We start from the raw sequence: 11322 nt of genomic DNA, 5'->3' as shown, positions 1-11322 counted from the left end.
ACATATATAATTCCATCTTTATCAATAAACTCAAAGGATTTAAAATACAAATCAAAGGAAACCAGAGTAAGGAGCTTGGAATCAGCTAGGACCAGGAGGTCATTTGACCTGGTGGCACATGTGTTTTAATGGTGAGGGTATTCTGGGCTATTTGGCTCTCTGCTGACACCTGGCAGCTGAGAAAAAGACTGGGCTGAACAGCTCCTAATGAGTGTGACTATATTGTTTGATATGGTGCTATGATGAGGCTGTAATTTGGGCTTCCCAGCTGAAACTACTCCACAAAATTGTTGCTGTTTTTCTGGWCTGAGCGATCAACTTGGTGGGTGAACTGAAAGTCATTAATATTTCTTGTCATCACCATTAGGGATTATCACCAATAGTGAGTTGTAGAGTGAATTTTATGCTTGGTCTGGTAAGTTCTTCTGACAGTTTTGCAAGGTTAATTCRGGCCTGTGGCTACAGTGAATGAAGCAATGCTGGAAATCAGCCTTCTCTCTCTGAAGCATCTCTTCTSTTGGGTTGACTTATCTCTGCCAGCAGGTGTTTTTTGTCTCTGATATAACAACTTTTATAGCTGGATCATTGACCATGAAATGTATCCCAAAACAAACTTTGGTTTCCCCAGCAAAGGGATGATAGAAGTGGTCATTTTCTTTTGCAGAGAATTTGAGTGTAAATAGCTGGAATAATATTTGCTTCTTCAATAGATTGAATCCTGGTTTCTTAGACACACGRTGAATACTCTGCTGATGTCAAGTATTTCATTTTTATAACCAAAATGTACTTGGGATGTTGCARCAGATGCCCAAAGTTAGAGTTCTGCTGGACTTTGTCTGTGAGAGGAAATACATCATTTGAATCTTGGAATCTTTCCTTCTGCCTCAGGAGTTTAAAATATGAAACTTTTCTTAGACTAACCTAATCAGAATGAAATATCTTGAATAGCCTCAATCGTATTGCATCAGGAATGTGTACACAGGCAGCAGGGCAATGCAGGGTTAGCCATTGGCTACTGCATGTTTATAAAGCAATAAAAAGCTGTTGCATCCTGACAGTGAAAGAGGGCTTGGTTTCCCTGTTTTACCAGAAACCACATCGTTCTGTTAACCTCACTGCTGGGAGTGTAGCTAGGAAAGCACAGAGATCCCAGCACGAAGGAGAACATGCATCACACTAGGCAGTGGCAACAAAATCCCYTTCTCCTTCCCAGCYRTGAGCATAGGAGGTCAACTCATATTCAGCTCTGTCACAAACTGGGGTAACTGGTTGTTTTAACAAGTGMTGAGTACAGCACTGTGAGCAGTGGTGTTCAAGGCCAGCAAATATCACCTAGCTTGTTATCATGTATGTGTCTGCAGGAATGTATCATCAGAGGCAGACAGTGTGCTACAGCCCTAGTCCAAGCAGCAGAATTTGGTTAAATTGATTTTTTGGTCACAGCAGCATTACACTGTCTTTTGTTGTCATCTGTCTCAGGTGTACACAGCGGTAGATGCAGCTGAATTTTGCTCTGTGCAGCAAWATATGCATTCAAAATGTTGGTGGGCAAATGCTTATCTGGTAGAAATTGATGTGGCTTCATTAACTTCAGTGAGACCATGCTGATTTAAAGCCACAGAGGAGCTTGCTCTGGGAAGCAGTCAAATTTATAAATGAGTGCATAATCTACCAGGAAGTCAAGTCAGGCCAACCTCTGTGCTATGACATTTCCTCTGAAATTCACTTTAATAAGGTAATATTTTTTTCCAGTTCCATAAATGCAAATCAGCTGAACTGCACTTCACATACTTTCCCGTTTAATTAGAAACTCCTAGTCCAACTATGCTGCAAATGCAGGTGAAAGTGAATGATTCTAACAATTTTTCATTTTAATTATCTTGATTAACTTTTGCTTCTTTGCAATTTTATTATATTTCATTTCAGAAATGTCCTTTAAGTCAATAAACTTTTATTTAGCAAGCYGAGGAAACTAGAAGATATGATGTGAAGAGGATTTAACTCATTAAGCATTAATGTTACCAATATTCTTCCACTAATTATTCATTAAGTTGATAGTCTTAGCAGAAAAGTAGTCTTGGCTTCTTGTGGATCATCACATTTTTTGCATATGGCACAAAAACACAGGGTAGAAATAGCAAACCTTACCAAAGTTTATGCTAAAGTACTTCAGAGGATATAAAACACTTAATGAATTTCTCATCACTAGATGTATTTAAGAGTTCCCATTTTATTTTTAAGTAGAAAATTCCAGATACATCCTTTTGATACTTTCAGAAGTAGTGATATCTATTCCTTTATGGTTTCTTTGTTTCTGACCAAAAAAAAGTTGCATACAAGGGGAGCWAAATGTCACCCAAAATACATGCAGTCTCCCTTTCCAGTCTCCTGAAAATCCTGCTATCAACAGAATTACTACTAAAAAGAAAAAAAATACACTAAAACAAAAACCAGGCAAAAAAAACTTGAGGGTTTTACCGTGTCCACTAAGGGTTTTGTTGCYATTTTACAGAACTAGTGTGCCTCTCTTTTCCCAAGAAGTTCACAYATTTTGAATTTCAAAGACAGCTTCACGAATGGAGCATGGGAAAGAAGACTAAACCTGAAGTCAGCCTCTTTGTGTAATCCAGGAGGAAAGTTCAGGGGTGACTTGATTATGGAACCTRTAAGTCTCTAGCTACTAAAATGCCTGATATAGCATGCATGTAAAATTCAGATCACTACATCTAAACCTGCACTTTTGTAAACCTACCTCTTAGCTGAAGTGGTGCCTGGAGATGCCTTTCACAGACACTTTCCCTGTTCAGCTTCTAAGCTCTCCTCAGGACTGCGGATCAGAATTGTCTCTCTCTTGGCAAGAGAATGGTGCTGAAGCTGTGTCTTGGCCTGACCAACATCGTCAGAATCTGCTTCCCTCCCTATCTGTGTCCCACTGGGATCACTGGCAAGAGCCAGAAGAATGATGGGTGAAAGGACCAACACTGGGCTCTGTGTTAAATGCTGGGAGGTTTGTGTTAGTGCAACTTCCCGCTAAGCTGTGTACTTGCCTGGGAAGTGCAGGACTGAAGTTCACTGTGATTTCATTTCCTAAAATAGTGCCATAATTACAAGACTGTCTTGAGACATTTGTGGTGATGGGAAACACTTTTTGCCTAGTTTCTGAAACTGTGCCACTCTGCAGGAAACAATTCAAGAATTGAGAGACTAGGGAGTGAGAAAACAAAATGAGTCTCCAAACATACCAGCATTGGGCACGTGTTTTAAAGATGAAAATGTTGCTGTGAATGTGAACTTCCCCTGTTCTCTGCTTTGTGGATGGATTTAAACTTGAGTTCTCAGATTCCCATGTGAGTGTTCTGTCAAATCTGTGAGTTGATTTTAAAGCCAGCCATCACTACTCTTGCATTTTTTTTTTTTAGAAGAAGGCTGAATTCTCCATAGCTCTTCCACAGAAAAGACACTGACTTATACCTTTAGGGGGATGGTTCTCCCCTGATAAGTGTGGGTGTATCGATCCTCAAAAGCCTCTAATTCCCAGCTATCAGAGATGCACATGTGGGTCTGTACTAGATATTTCCTCCTGACTATCCTATTGCATACCAGCAGTATGTATCATTCTGGAACAAGAAGCTATCTGTTGTGTAGGGAAACTAATGAATTTCACTCCCTGTTATGGATTTCATTCCGAGAAGGATTTTGCAACCTTTTTGTGGTTTGACCCACAACATATTAAATAAGAAAAAGTTCTCTGAAAGATAAACCAAAGACTGAAATCTGAAATTATTCAATATCAGTWACAAATAATGTCACAAGTGTTTCTGTTAGAGCACGTAACTGCTGGAACAATTTGGGTGCTGTAGTACGATGTCTGAAATAGAAGGTCTTGGATGGTTGGGAGCCTTCCTTTGTGAACTATTTGAGACAATATGCTTTGAGTGACAAATTCCTGGCCTGTGATAAAACTTCATATCAGAACTGCTGTGGATGTGTTTATTGGTTTCTGCACAATTTTATGCAGTCAGGCTTTTGAAATTGARGTTCCTGGCCCTCAACAGACAAAGGGTGAATCAGAATTGTGTTYTCATAAAGTGCTGTGTAAGGTCATTTTCATGTGATGCTGCTTAATGTGCCAGGGAAGCAGCTGAAATAAAATAAAACAGACTGCATTCTACTCTTTGAATATGTTTTCCAKTCTTGTTCTGTAGTGCTGTACTCTTTTACAAATTTTAGAACCTGTTGTCTGAACTGCAGTCTAATATGGATAATCTGGAAAGAAAAATCAAAACTCTAATCTAGCTGTGGTGAGTGTGTATCAAGAGAGACTCTTGTCCCATTCTAGCAACAAGGCATATCTCACTCCTGARATCTCATCTCACTCTTGAGATGGTCAAGATGCAGAAGAAGAGCCTGACTCAGTCTGTCTTAGAGGAATATATTTCTAAGAGTGGTTTTTGAAAATYGGGAGAGACTTTAGAAAAGTATCTTGATGACAAAAAGGGTGTTTGACTCAGTTCAAGAACAGAAAAGAGAGGCACTAACATTCATAGGGGYAGAGCTTCTTTTCAGTAGCTGATGCTTGCCATCACTTCTAGCTTTGACTCTGTGTGACTCTGTCCACAATGCCAAGGTTCCTGTGCATGTCCAAAACCAACATTTTGAAAAATTATTTTCATTAATTGCTTACTTCTATAAAACAAGAAAATTCGATAATAAATCAAACTTACATTTTGACACATAGTTTCCAAACAGTGAAAATTAGATTTGCTTTTTACACTGAATCTTTCAACCCTTCCAAACATCCAATGCTCATGAAGTCGTGCCACAGATTGGCCTGCTTCTTTCTCAAATCAACTCTGTTTCATCAGTCTTTTTAAATTTTCTCCCAGCATATGCTACTTGCTACTGCAAGAAACAATCCCAGGTTCCTAGTTAAGTCTTTTATGTTTCTGTGAGACTTTTCTCCAGCTGTTGTTGGAAGTAATGCACATAAGGTCATTCAATGTTTCAAATGCCTGGCCTTTCTATAGRAAAGCTACATGAAACCAAGCTGGTACTCAGTGTCTGTTATTTGAATAATGATTTATTGACAGAGTGACAATATTTTTGTGTTAGCAAACTATCAATATTCACTTCAACACAAAGCTCATAAGGCAAGTTTAAGTTGAGCAGTTAAGAACCCATGATGACAGGCAATCTTCTGTTGTTTCCATAAAACTTCACACTTTCAAACAGGAGAGTCTTGAGAGTATTCTTACCATGAAGTGTAATTACAGATGAAACAGAAATAAGATTTTAAAGGGATAGTAACAGAAGGAATGGAGAAACTGAACATTAGTGTGGGCAAAAATTATTCTCAACAGCAGCTCATTTTTGTCCTGTCTTAGAATAAGTGAGCTTACAGAAATTAAATCTTCTCAGGAAAACTTGGTTTCCAGTACCACTGAAGGTGGTAGGAAATTTTTAAGAGGTCCTTGTAGTGGATAACCCTTATGCCCTTAGGATCTCTGAACATGACTGGCCCTGGCCTCTGAGGAGGTGGACCAAAGGCATCCATTGTAGGGATGTGTCCCAYGTTGCTTTTGTCTTTGAGGTCAAACAACGTGTATCTGAAAGAGCTTTTTAAGAAACAAACTGGTTTTGGTTTCTGTGGAAGGCTGGAGAGTACAAGTAACAGACCTATTTAGAAATATTAATTACTGGCTTACATAGTTTTAACTTCTGTGCTTGTCTTTGCTTTGTCTTAGTTCTCTCCCTTTAGACCTTGCTACTGCTGGTTTTTATTAATCTGCCTGCTTTCTAGCTTTCATCACCAATGGAAAAGGATTGGTAGCCCCATTTTTCTTCAACACTCTTCACCCTCATTTGATCTGTTCTCGTTTAAAACTAATTGCCCACTGACAAGGTGAGAGCAGAGCTCAGGAGAAGCACATTTCTCACACAGATTTGTTCGCTGAGAGGTAGCTCTCTTTTCATTTTCATATTTGACCTGGTTTTATATCATGAATTATTTCTAGAGCCATGAGGCAGCAGTTTCAGCTGGTTTTACAGTCATGAAGGATCCCACTACATTAGGAGCTTTAATAGTAATTTATTTCACTTAAATATCTGCTATATTAATTTTGCAGAATTGTGTTAAATGTAGGTTTTAGTGCTTAGTACTCCTTGTGGTTTCCTACAATGTTTCTTTTAGAGGTTGTGTTAAATCTAGGCTTTCTTTTTCTTGAAGAAAAGACCAGAAATACTTATGTGTCATGGGTATATTTTGTTCCATACATGCAGGGTATCTCTCTTCTGTGGTTTCTGTGGGCATAGAACTGTGTTGGGGCATCTCAGCCGGCATTAACTTTTTACTGACTGGAAAAAAAAAGAGTTTAGCTCCAGATGTACACTTGCTTTCAGGAAAAGCATATCTGACAGGTTGAATCCATCCAGTTATAAATATTAACAGCTGCCAAATGACAGGTTTAGAGTTGTGCTGCAGAGCTGGCCAAGGCAGCAATTATTTGAATTTTAGCTAGTGCTGTACATTGACTGTGGATACATTAGCTTTAGTGGAGATTATTTAGAGGCTCAGTGGTTTAAAAGCAGAAATCACTTACACTCATATTGGATATTATTACAGATTCAGGAGAGTTGGCCATAAAACCACTTAGCTTCCTGTAACAAAAGAACTCCTAGCCAAGCAAGTAAAATGTTAATGAGACAGCRAGCACTCATTTTCGTGTCTGTAGCCTTTCCCTCCAAGGTTTTGCTGCTTCATACTGAGGTTCATTAGAGTGGAAATGGTTGACTTTAAAAAAGAAACACCAGCTAAATTGCTAGGGTGTAGAATTTCCTTTCAGATCATAATTATACGTGATCAACGGAGTGTGTAATTAGTAAGTTGGGTGAAGAATATTTCCAGAACAATCAGCAGCAATTTCCTCTCTGCTGTTCCTTTCTCTGTTTGAGGACCTTTTGTCTGCTTTGGTAGCTGTGGCTTTATTTTAAGCCCAGAAAACACAAAAATAAAAATTTGTGTCAGGTAAGAGTGACACAATAAATCATAGTAAAATTAAAAAGTCCCTGCAACAGGATATTTTGTCTTCATTGTAATAGGCATTACTGATTTTCACTATGCTTCCAGCACTTGCRCACAGGGGAAAAGAGACAGGCTCATTTCTGGCCTCCCTTGACATACCTGTGAGACTGTTGCTGGAGCCTGGATTTGCAGTTGCACAGCAAAAATGTGAGAAGCTGTCATTGTCTTCAAATATCACAGGAATGCCCAAACTGTTTCTTGGTGCTATGAATAATTCATGGAATAATTCAATGAATCTGTCCAGCATGGCTAAAAATAGCTGAGTAAACCGACTACTTTTGACCTTAAGAAACAAAATCTGTTTCAGATTTAAAATAAATAAATGAAAAGCCATTAAATAATAATATGGAAGCAAAGATGTCAGTTTGTAAAGGTACAGTTTGGTATTGTACCCTGAAATGAAATAGCCCATCTTTTTCATCTTAAAAAGAGGCTTTCAACAACTCCACACAGCTTTTTGGTGAGAAGAATGAACATTTCCCATCAACTTCACATGGCTGTTTGGTTAGAAGAACAAAYATTTCCCATAATTGGGGTGGGTCGAGGCTTTTGCTCATCTCTCCTTGTCCCTGCAGTTAACAGGCACACTGGCAGGGCAAGCTTTGCTGTGTCCCTGACTTAGAGCTGTCCCCTCCTCCCCTGTTGATCCTCAGCAGAGGAGCGGCACAGGACTGATGGCTGTGAAAAGGTCAGGGGTGGCATCCAGTGTGGAGATCTCTGTTCCTGCGTGGGATGCTGTGGAGCTGAAGGCCTTCAGTGCTGCTGGCTGAGGAAGGGCTAAGGATCCTCTCCACCTGCCCCCCTGCTTCTGACAAGAACCCATCTCCAGGCAACTCTAGAGATCCTTCTGCTGTCAGGGATGTCCTGCCACACATGCACTGAGAGGAGTTTTCCTCTTCCACTTCCACCGGTTTTGTTTTAGAAGCGATGGGTGTGCCTGCCCATGATTGATTTATTTTGTTCCCCGCATTGTTTTGGTACTCTCCACTGTATGTGCAAGGCCACAAATTAGTTTGACATTGTGATGATAAAAAAGATAGTAGTACTTCAGCTAAACTTTCAGTCCTTCTATCCAGTGGCATCACTGGGTGGCCTTTCACAGCCCCTACTACATCTTCTGTAATGTCGGAATATCTTTCCTTGACACAAAGAACTGGACCTCAGTTTGGGTTCTGTGTTTAATCAGTCTCTATCCTTCTCAGTCTCTATCAGAATATATCCTGAGCTGCTGTAGAATTTTGCCAGAGTAGCATAACAAGCTCTTGCAAAGCCTGTGGATTGTGGAAACTGAATACTGTTTCAGTGTTGACTAATCTGGTTTGTGAGGTACACAGAAACAGAAGCCAGTTTGGAAACCTCCTCACTACAGGAGTGCCAGATTCTGATGTCCAGAGCTAAACTGTGTAACATCTTCAAATAACTGGTTTAAACTTTGTTTAAGAACGAAAATCTCAACCTTAATTATCACATTGTTTATGTCCTCTGTGTGAGAATACATTCCCTTTAAAGTATTTTTCTGCCTATATAAATATGGGCATAATTTTAAGAAATTACATTTTGCTGCTCTAATCAACGTTGAATGGTAATTCATGGTCAAAAGTGAGGTTGAACATGAAGACTCTAGATTTTGTATTTTTGTATTGATACAATGGTCATATTAAGCTTTTGCACTGGCTGATACAGGGAGCAAAAACAAAAAGATCCCATCTCGGATCCTGCAGATGTGTAATCTTACTTTCCCAGGACCTTGTGTGGGTTCCAGGAAAACAGCTGCTGCTCTCCTGCTCCAATCTGTTCCGCTCCCATTTATACACAGAGTTCAGASCAGACATTGGCTGTGAAAACTGTAATGGTGGTTTTCTTCTGAGGTCTTGAAATAGCAAGAAAGGAAGTGTTTGGGGCATGGCTGCCATGCTGTGCAACCAGACTGTCCAGCTGCAAAGGGGAACGCACTGTACTGGCCCCCCTTGTCTGGCAGAGAYAGGCAGAATTTTTCTCTTCAAGCAATTAATAAAAATAAAAGCCCATAGCAGATGAATACTCTTTCCTTACAAAAGCATTTATTGCACTTTCATTGAAAACCTAAATTCAAAAAAATCCAAAAGTGTCCACTTGACTGGGTGAAAAAATCGTATTTTCTTCATAGTTGGTTGATCTCAACATTGAACGTTTTCAGCCCACGTTTAATCTTCTGAAGACAACATGAATAAATGGTAGTTTCTATTGCCATGGTAAGGGCAGGGGAAATGGGGTGGGAGAATATAAATATACTTTGGTCACCACTCTAATTTTTGTGTCCTGGCACAATGTTTTTGAATGTGAGGTGAACAGACAAGCAGAGCTGTGTGCTCACCCTGTGGGCCTTCCAAGGGAGAGATGCTGAATATGTTTTTAAATAAATGGCACCTTCATTATTTATTCATAACTAGCTTGCTAAATGAAAAATGAAAACAGCTATGCCAGTTATTWCAACAAAACTTTGGCTGATTTCAAATAGAATTCCTGTCAGTAAAAAATACAGGACCCAATAATTCTGACCATTTCAGAGCTTTGCCCAAATGATCTGTTTACTCAGGGGCTGGTATAGTTTCTAGAAATACGTGTTTTGTTTAAATGTGGAGCTTTTTTTTTCAATTTCCATTAATAGTTAAAACTGCAATTTGGTACATGGCTGATTCAGCAGCATAAATTATATATGTATAATTCAGCAGCTACTGAGCTCTTTATGCAACACAGGATCATGAGTTGTGTTTTTCTGTTCTGAGCTCATTGTGAGTCTCAGTCCTTCTGCCACTTTGAATCAAAATTTCTTCTTTTCCAAGAGTATGTGTTTAACCTGTTTCCCTTGAGCTAGAACTTGAGCACCTGACAGTGACAGGGCTTGACTGCATTTGTGACTACATTCTGGAGCTCACAGAGGAAATATTAACGTTGCTGAAACCGAGATCCAGTCTATTGTCACTTAATATTTTCCTGAATATCAGAGCTGGGGGGCTAACATGAACTAATGTAAAATAMTTTTCTGTATGGATCTGCCACTCAGGGTCAATCTCTTTGGGGCAGAAATGTCTATGTGGAGATCTCAACCACAGAAAGTCTCTGAAATATGGCCTATGCTTTGAGCAGCAAATGTTTAATTATCCTGTCATGGCCCAGAGATTAAGCTCTTGGACAGCGGATGTGGTTAGTACTGCAGTACACTGCAGTTCTAACCCCAGAGACTTTGGAGGTGCAGGTTTTGCTCCTGGTGTTGTTCTGGACTTACCTTGTAGCTTTGGACAAGGCACATAATTTCCACAGCCTTTACATAATTAATTTGAAKGCTCCCCTCTCAAATGGAGACTGTCCAACATGGCAATTTTGATGCACTGAATTTTTAGGTTGATTCTGGCTTTGCATGGCAGATGTGGGAAAACACACTGCCCTTCTGCACTTCACAGGGTTGTTGTTCTCCTACTCCCTGATGCTGCTTTTGTCTCCAGATAAGGAATTAAGTGTTTCAGAGTCTTTATTCAAGGTGGGCWATGTGTCAAAAACTGCACCATGAATGGCCAAGTCCTGTCTTCTTTCATAAACCCTAAAGACTTTCAGGATGCAGAGTCTGTTTCCTAGTTCCATCCTGATGGCATTTTGAATCCAATGCTTGGGTTGCCCTTAGGGGACCCGACTGGGTTCCAGATAGAGGTGATCAGCTAGGGCAATGTGGATTTTCTGTGGCCCACAGCTGACAGTCTGCCTGGTGCTCTTGGCAGTAGCATGGAGCTCATGCAGGGAGTGTCCAGAGCCCTGTTAGGGGGCTCAGTCCCTGGAGGGAGGGCAGAAAAGAGCCTCAGTGTCTCATGGTAGAAGATTTCTACTCCAGCAGATCTCAAAGCCTGCACAGAGGGCTGGTGTGGTTTCTTTTTTTTTTTTTTTTAATTGCTTTTCTGTGTATGTATGCCTGTGTAAAAATAATTCTGCATTTCCACCTGAAAAAGTTCATCATTTAACAAGGGAGAAGCAGTGTCTGTTTTACTGCCTGAAGCCACCATTAGTCCTCTTGCCTCTTGCTTCTGGTAAGGTAGAACACATAAAAATGTGTTGCTCCTTGGAAATAAAATTGCTGTTTTTTGCTGAGGGAAGAGCTGCGCACCTCCAGGGTATCACACTGGGCTTGCAGCAGGCCAGGACTGTGGACAGCATGGAGGATTGCCGCCCTCTGTTGTTGTAATGAAAAATAAATATCTGCAGCACAGCTAGGA

Source organism: Malurus melanocephalus, unplaced genomic scaffold (assembly GCF_030028575.1).
Source record: "Malurus melanocephalus ecotype Western Australia unplaced genomic scaffold, MMel_1.1 scaffold_297, whole genome shotgun sequence".
Lineage (NCBI taxonomy): Eukaryota > Metazoa > Chordata > Aves > Passeriformes > Maluridae > Malurus > Malurus melanocephalus.
The sequence above is the reverse complement of the archived record's forward strand: the minus strand, read 5'-3'. Positions refer to the sequence as shown.